Source organism: Anolis carolinensis, chromosome 3 (assembly GCF_035594765.1).
Source record: "Anolis carolinensis isolate JA03-04 chromosome 3, rAnoCar3.1.pri, whole genome shotgun sequence".
In the NCBI taxonomy this organism is placed as follows: domain Eukaryota; kingdom Metazoa; phylum Chordata; class Lepidosauria; order Squamata; family Dactyloidae; genus Anolis; species Anolis carolinensis.
Window position 1 is genome coordinate 16,424,452 of NC_085843.1, and position 7,026 is coordinate 16,431,477.

Below are 7,026 nucleotides of genomic sequence, written 5' to 3' on the forward strand. Positions count from 1 at the left end.
TAGGCTCGCCCAAAGTCTGAAATGACTTGAAGGCACACAACAACAACAACAACAACAACAACAACCCTAATTAACTTGACTATCTCATTGGCCAGAAGCAGGACCACACTTCCCATTGAAATCCTGATAAATGTATGTTGGTTAAAATTGTTTTTATTTTTAAATATTGTATTGTTCTTTCGTTGTTGTTGTTGTTTTTGCACTACAAATAAGACATGTGCAGTGTGCATCAGAATTTGTTTGTATTTTTTTTTTTTCAAATGATAATCCGGCCCTTCAACAGTCTGAAGGATTGTGGACCGGCCCTTGGCCTAAAAAGTCTGAGGACCCCTGCTCTATATTATGTATCCATTTTTTCCTTCTCCCTCTTGGATATCCGCAGCATGTGTGGAGGGAAGTCAGACAAAACCAAAAAGGGGAAATAATAATTCTTCCAACCTTCTGTGCAGCCAAGTCTGACCCCTGCTTTTCTCCTATTTCCAAGACTATAAACTTACGGTGGATTTTATCTGATTTTAATTTTTATTATTTTATCTTCATTTATTCTAACAAATATATTAAATAGAAGGCAAAATGCAATGAACTATTCTTAACCTCTGCTGACTTTTAGGGCAATTCCAAGCATTCTAGGAATTCCTCTTCATGCCTTGGGCTGAAGGTGCAATTCAAAACAATGGTCACCTAAGCAGCATTCTTCCCATCACCATGCTGAGAGCCACCAGAGTGTCATCTCAAACTCCCTTCCAGGAGATTTGGGTCATCAGCACAGATAGCTCTGATAGCTCTGATTGTCCCACCATCTCCAATAGACATTTTTGGACTTAACCATTGTCCTCCTGACCTGGGAACAGACCCCGGATTTGCCACCCATTGTCCTGAACTTGATATCTGCCCAATCTCATTATTTACTTGCCCAGACGTTCATTGTTTTACAAATTCTATTGACAAACATCCAAAGATGGGTGCAATGACCTAGAAGCCTCCATATCCCAGGAAACACCTCTGACTGCTGATTGGCAGGGTGGGGATCCCCAGCTGCACCATCACCACCTGGGCCAATTAGGGCACGTGCCACCTAAACTCGCCCTCAACCAATCAGAGGTGAGTAAAATGCCAGCCGACTTTTCAGCTAATCAGGGAAAGGGAAGGGAATTTCAAACCATAGCAATGTTAATGCATGACATTCCTTCTATATAAAAGTGACTGCATCTCCCATATTGATTAAAGTAAAGGTAAAGGTTCTCCCCTAACATTAAGTCCTGTCATGTCCAACTCTGGGAGTTGGTGCTCATCTCCATTTCTAAGCCAAAGAGCCAGCATTGTCTGTAGACACCTCCAAGGTCATGTGGCTGGCATGACTGCATGGAGCACTGTTACCTTCCCGCCAGAGCAGTACCTATTGATCTACTCACATTTGCATGTTTTCGAACTGCTGGGTTGGCAGAAGCTGGGGCTAACAGTAGGTAATCACTCCACTCCCCGGATTCTAACCTGAGATCAGCCGCTCAGCGCTTTAACATGCTGTGCCACCAGAGGTCCATATTGATTATGCTTGTACATTTTGGCATCCATTACAGTATACAGCATCCCTTCTGCAGATTGAATAAATATTCTGTTGTTTGCTTTCACACTGGTGAGATCCTGGTGGTCTTCTGTAACCATGGCCTTTAGAAAACTGAAATTTTCGGCTTCAGTAGGCTCTTGGTTTCTGCTGGGGTTTGATTCTGGGATGCCTCCAGTGGACACTGAAATCTGTAGATGCTCATATACAATATTATAGTAAAATGGTGCCCCTTATATAAAATGGCAAAATCAGGGTTTTGGAGGTAACTTTTAAAATGTATTTTCAAGCCATGGATGGTTGAATCCCTGGGTGCAGAATCTCTGGATATGGAGGGATGGCTGTCTTTTCCATTTCTGGATTTGTGGCTGGATCTTTGGAGGGGTCTGAGAACAGAAAATCGACCCTTGGACCTATTGGATAGGCTCACCCTTGGAACAGCCCCACTGAAATAAATGAGACTTCACTGATTTATTACTTCAATTAATTGCGTTCAGCAGGTCTAATCTTAAGTATGATGAAATCTGGATGCAACGCATCAGTATTCAGCTTTGAGCACTGTTTGAATATTTCCCTTCCAGAAATATTTTGAGATTTCATGGGAAATAAAGGGAAATGCCAGCAAATGGCTCATTAAGTGACTGACTGTATAACTCAGTTAACTAATACTTGATAATATGACCATATTCCCCCATAATCAGGGTCAACACTTAAATCACAATTTTGCAGGAGGATATAAAAACTTTTAATTCTCAAATGAGATAGAGATGGCTTGGCAAAGGAAAAGCAAGCATGCACATGCATATACACCCACACACGCATACACATAATAGGTTATGAAAACTTCTTTCCAATCCATGGGACACCATTTCCATAATGTCTATTGGCTTTGGGAAAACAGAAAAATAGCAACTGCACAGCCCTGTAAATTGGTTTTTGCGCATTAAATAACTCCAACTCTCATTTTGTGGGAAACAGAACTGGAGCCTTGTTTATTCAAATCCTGGTTGTACGGCATGTTATACATCTTTCCAGAATGTTACACTGTGCATCTAGATGACACTGTTGTAAATATCTTTATTATTTCTTATGATAATATCCCTCTGATTTATCCTTTAGGAAGAAAAGACACACATCTGGTATTCTATTTGAACAAGGTCAGAAGCAATTTCTATATTTCCACTATGACAGAATTGGTTTTCTTAAAACAATCTTTTCTATTGTCTCCCAATGTTAACAGGTTTTTAAAAATGCAATATCAACATTATACTACCATATGCTTTTGACATAGTTACACATGCTTTGGTTATAAAAGAACTTATGCTTTTGGACTACAATCTCCAGAATCCCCCAGCCATTAAGACCCATGTTGGTAATGAGATTTTACGAGTTTCAGTTTAAAAAGCTAATTTGCAATGCACTGGTCTCCTATAATTGTGTGCATATTTAGAACCTCCTTTTGTACAAAAACTTGTACAAAACTAACAGCTGATGGAAGCTCTCCTTCATTTTCTACGACCAATATTACAGCAGATTCATTGGTTTCTGATTTGTTTCCACATCAGATTCAAAGTTTTTTTAAATCACTAATCAGAGATAATGGGAAAACAAATTTTCAAGCTGGAAGAACTTCAACCAGTCAATAGCCAGATGATCTCCATTTCTAATCTAGGAGTGTAATTTGACACCACTTTAACAGCCATGGTTGAATGCTATACAGTCCTGGGAGTTGTCCTGTTTTGAGGCACTACCAGAGAAAGCAAAAGGCCTGGGGAAAAAAACCACTACCACGATTTTGGAGCATTGTGCCATGGCAATTAAAATGGTGTTAAACTGCATTGATTCTAGTGTAGATGCATGCAAAGGGTGAAGATTTAAATAGGGTGCTGGGAGGTCTGGGATTCTGTGTTTGATGTATTTGCTATACAGTACAACCCCTGTATCCTTGGGAGATACATTCCCAGGCTTACTGAAAATTGCTAATAATGGCATACCCTATTGAATGAATGAGTTTCACAGAAAATACCTAGAAAATGCTGAGAAGAAATGTTTTGTCACATGTGGGTAACTGAAACCACAAGTACCAGTTCTATGGATACAGGGGTTATATTTTATCATGTTTACCTGTTTATTTATTACAGTGTCATTTAATAATTGTTAAGGAAGTTAGTCTCGTTTATTACACTAAACCCATTGATCCACACAGCCACTTGCACACAGCCACTTGTCCTTGATAGAGATCACCTTGAGGCCCAAGTTCCAGATCCAAGGTAAATGACAAGGAGCCAAAGGGTTGGGACAAAAGGGCTAACCTGGGGGAAGGAGGTCCATCACAGGTATATTTAAGCTGACCACTATTCCCAAGCTTCCTGAGACTGACTTCTTTCTGGCAAAAAGAGGTGAAATTCCAGATGTGGCCATTCATGTTTAAATAGATCATTGAGCTTGCTTTCACAATAGCACACTGGATGTGAACCTGGCCACTCTAAACCTTATCATAGAGACCAGGTGAAGTGTCCCAATTTGCCTTGCTTCTCAGAGGAAAGAGAGGGGCAGTGGGGTCATCTCTTGGCAATACTTTTCCCATCACACGTGGGAAGTGTTGCCCTTGTGGGGAGGATCTGTGCTGGCTCCATTGTCCTGTGTGACTAATGGGTATTTTATGAAAATGCTTGATAATTATATTTTATGGAACTGCATTTTAATATATGTGAAAGTTTATATTATTTGTGTGTTTTTTACTGTGTTGTGACACACCTCGAGCCATGGGGAGAGGCAGGTAAGAAATAATAATAATAACAACAACAACAACAATTTGCATAACATGAGAATTTTCCCCTGTTGTGAGGGAAACATCCAAGGATGCTTCCACCCGGTTGGGAGTTGCTTTCCACCAGAAGCAACGTGACATTGAGTGATGGCTGGCGTGGGGCCCCAAAACAGTCTGGAAGCATCCTAGGGCACTGAATTTGTTGAGTGTCATTAGACAGCATCCACACTGCAGAATTGTAGTAGTTAACTATCATGACTCCATACTAGTGTATTAAGGGATTTGGTCGTTTTGTGCCACCAAAGCACTCTGACAGAGAAGTGGAAATTTCTCACCAAGCTACAAATCTCAGAATTCCATAGCATTGAGCCATGGCTCAATATAGTACCAAAACTGCTACAATTCTGGAGTGTGGATGCAGCCTTAATCTTTTCTCATTACTAGGCATAGTCCTTGAGGTGGCCAGAGAGTTCGGGGTCAGAAACTAACACTGTTGCTGTTGCCCACCTCTAACATAAGGGAATAGTGGGCCATTCGTTTGCTATGTATACAATGGATCAATGACTATTATTCCAAAATGTCTATCTCACATCAAATTTTTACCTTGAAAAATATTTGTCTTTCTTCTTTCTCATCATTGGTGTCAATTTTACCACCAACGGTGTTTCGCATTCTCCTAATCCAGTTTTCGATTGATGTATCATTTAAATGGACTAGGGAAGGGAATCAAATCAATGAGATGCACATTTTTAAAAGAATCAATAAATGCCTACTGTGCTATACACTTCTTAAAGTGTACATATTTTAAATGCTTGCAATAGTCCTCACAAAATTGTATCTCTGTCTAGAATTTCATTGATCTACCAAGAGATGGCAGTCGAGCAATGTTTTCCTTTTGGACCTCAGATGGGAAATTTAGCAAGAAGAAGAAAAGGAAAGGGCAAAAGGCCCTAAATACGTTTCCCTCCTCTTTTAGGTTTCTTAATTTGAAAGCTAAATGTTGGAAATGGATGGTCCGGAGAATGGGAATCTATCTTTAAAAAAAATAGCCGAAAGTGCCACATGTGAAGTCAGCACAAATTGCCTCACACTGACCTGTCAGATTTAATCTGCTTCAAACATCTTTGTCAGAGATGATAGAGGATTTAACCATTTTGCTGACTTGGAAATTGAGATTAGCAAAATGATAGCTGGATGCTGTGGTTTAAAAGCACTGAATTCAATCATAGGCTGATCTTTTTAAAATGTTTTTTGGGAGAAGGTGCAAGATAACATTTTGCTTTTGTGATGACTCATGGGCCTTGTAGTCGTGTTCCTAGTACTATTGTGGCAGACGAAGAGGAAAACATGGGATTTCTGCCGTTTCAGCCAGAGCTGGGGCCTCTCCACCTGGAGGATGTTTCCCCTCAAGAATCTAGCCAAACAGGCCTTGGGCAGAATTCCCCCCCCCCGTTTTCCCGGGGGGACAATTATAATAGAGATAGAGGAGTCAGAGAGGCTAATCGCCGGAGCCTGAGAATCGCTGCCAAACTAGCTGATTAGGTCTGCTTCCCTTGGGAAATTCTAAGGAGTCATGCATCTGGACAGAGTTGGGTTTCGCTTCTCGTTCTCTAGGGAAAGTGTTCTGTTGGTGGGAAAACGAGACCCGATATAGGTGCTGGTCACAAGGGGAACTTTGCGGAGTCAATTGATCAGCTTGAGGAGAGAGATCGTGTGTGGACTTTGTACCCCAGTTCCTTGCTTTCCGGATCAAGATTCAAGCCTGCCTTGTTTCACGTTTTGCCACGGACCTTGTTCATGCTTCATGTTTGCCTCGTTTCAAGTCTTTGATCTAGCCAAGAATCAAGTTTATTTTCCAGCCTTGTTGTCAAGCTACGTTGGACTTTAAAGACTCTGTCATTTCCCCACACTTTGCTTGGCAAAGTGTGTGTTTCGGTCAAGTGGATTAAAACTTTGAACTCTAATATCTTATATTGGACAATACATTTCTGGACTATATTTGACCTCATCTGAAAGGTCTGCTTCTGAACTATATTCTTCACTTGTTTTTATTGACTTTATATATTTCTATAATAAAGATATTAGATAGATTCTGGCCTCTGTGTAAGGTTATTGGTGCTCTGCAGCCTGGGTCCTGACAGCTTTAAAGAAAGATCAGGTTATGAAGTCACTGCCAGTTATATCTTATTTGGCCCAAACGTTCCGGTTATCAAAATTTTAGCCCAATCTCATGGACCTCCTTGGTGTTCTCAGTGGAATGTTCTGTTAATCTTCAGGTGATAGGGATATGGGGGAAATATGTATTGTGTGAGTTTTAAGCTATTTTCTAACCCTAGTGAAGACTGTTATGGTGTAATGGACATTTGAGTTAAGGTTTGAGATGGGGGAATAGTGCAGATCTGGAAACTGTATTTGATCAAGGTGCCAGTTTTCTGTTCCTGTACATAGAGAGCAAAAGTAGCCAAAACCAAACTCAAAGTGTGAGAATGTAAAATGGGTTCATTTTACACAAGGCCTTTGAGTGGTCAGCTTCTAAAGCTTTGGTTTTGAATCTCTGTGTTTTAAATCAGATTTGAGTTCCTGCATTAGACTGCTGTCACAGAAGGTTAGACTTCAACAAGTGTGCAACTATAATGGAACTTGACATTAACTTGAAGTGTCAAGATATATCACTGAATCCTTAAGTTAGGATTGT

At 40.4% G+C, this 7,026-nt stretch overlaps 1 long non-coding RNA gene across 1 annotated transcript; it reads left to right on the forward strand.

The window, feature by feature from the left end:
• Positions 1–339: 339 nt before the first annotated feature.
• LOC134297329 (uncharacterized) lies at positions 340–6,421 on the forward strand. Its single transcript, XR_010004033.1, has 2 exons — positions 340–2,718; positions 5,180–6,421. It is a non-coding gene; the product is annotated as an uncharacterized LOC134297329 (long non-coding RNA).
• The last annotated feature ends 605 nt before the right edge of the window (positions 6,422–7,026 follow it).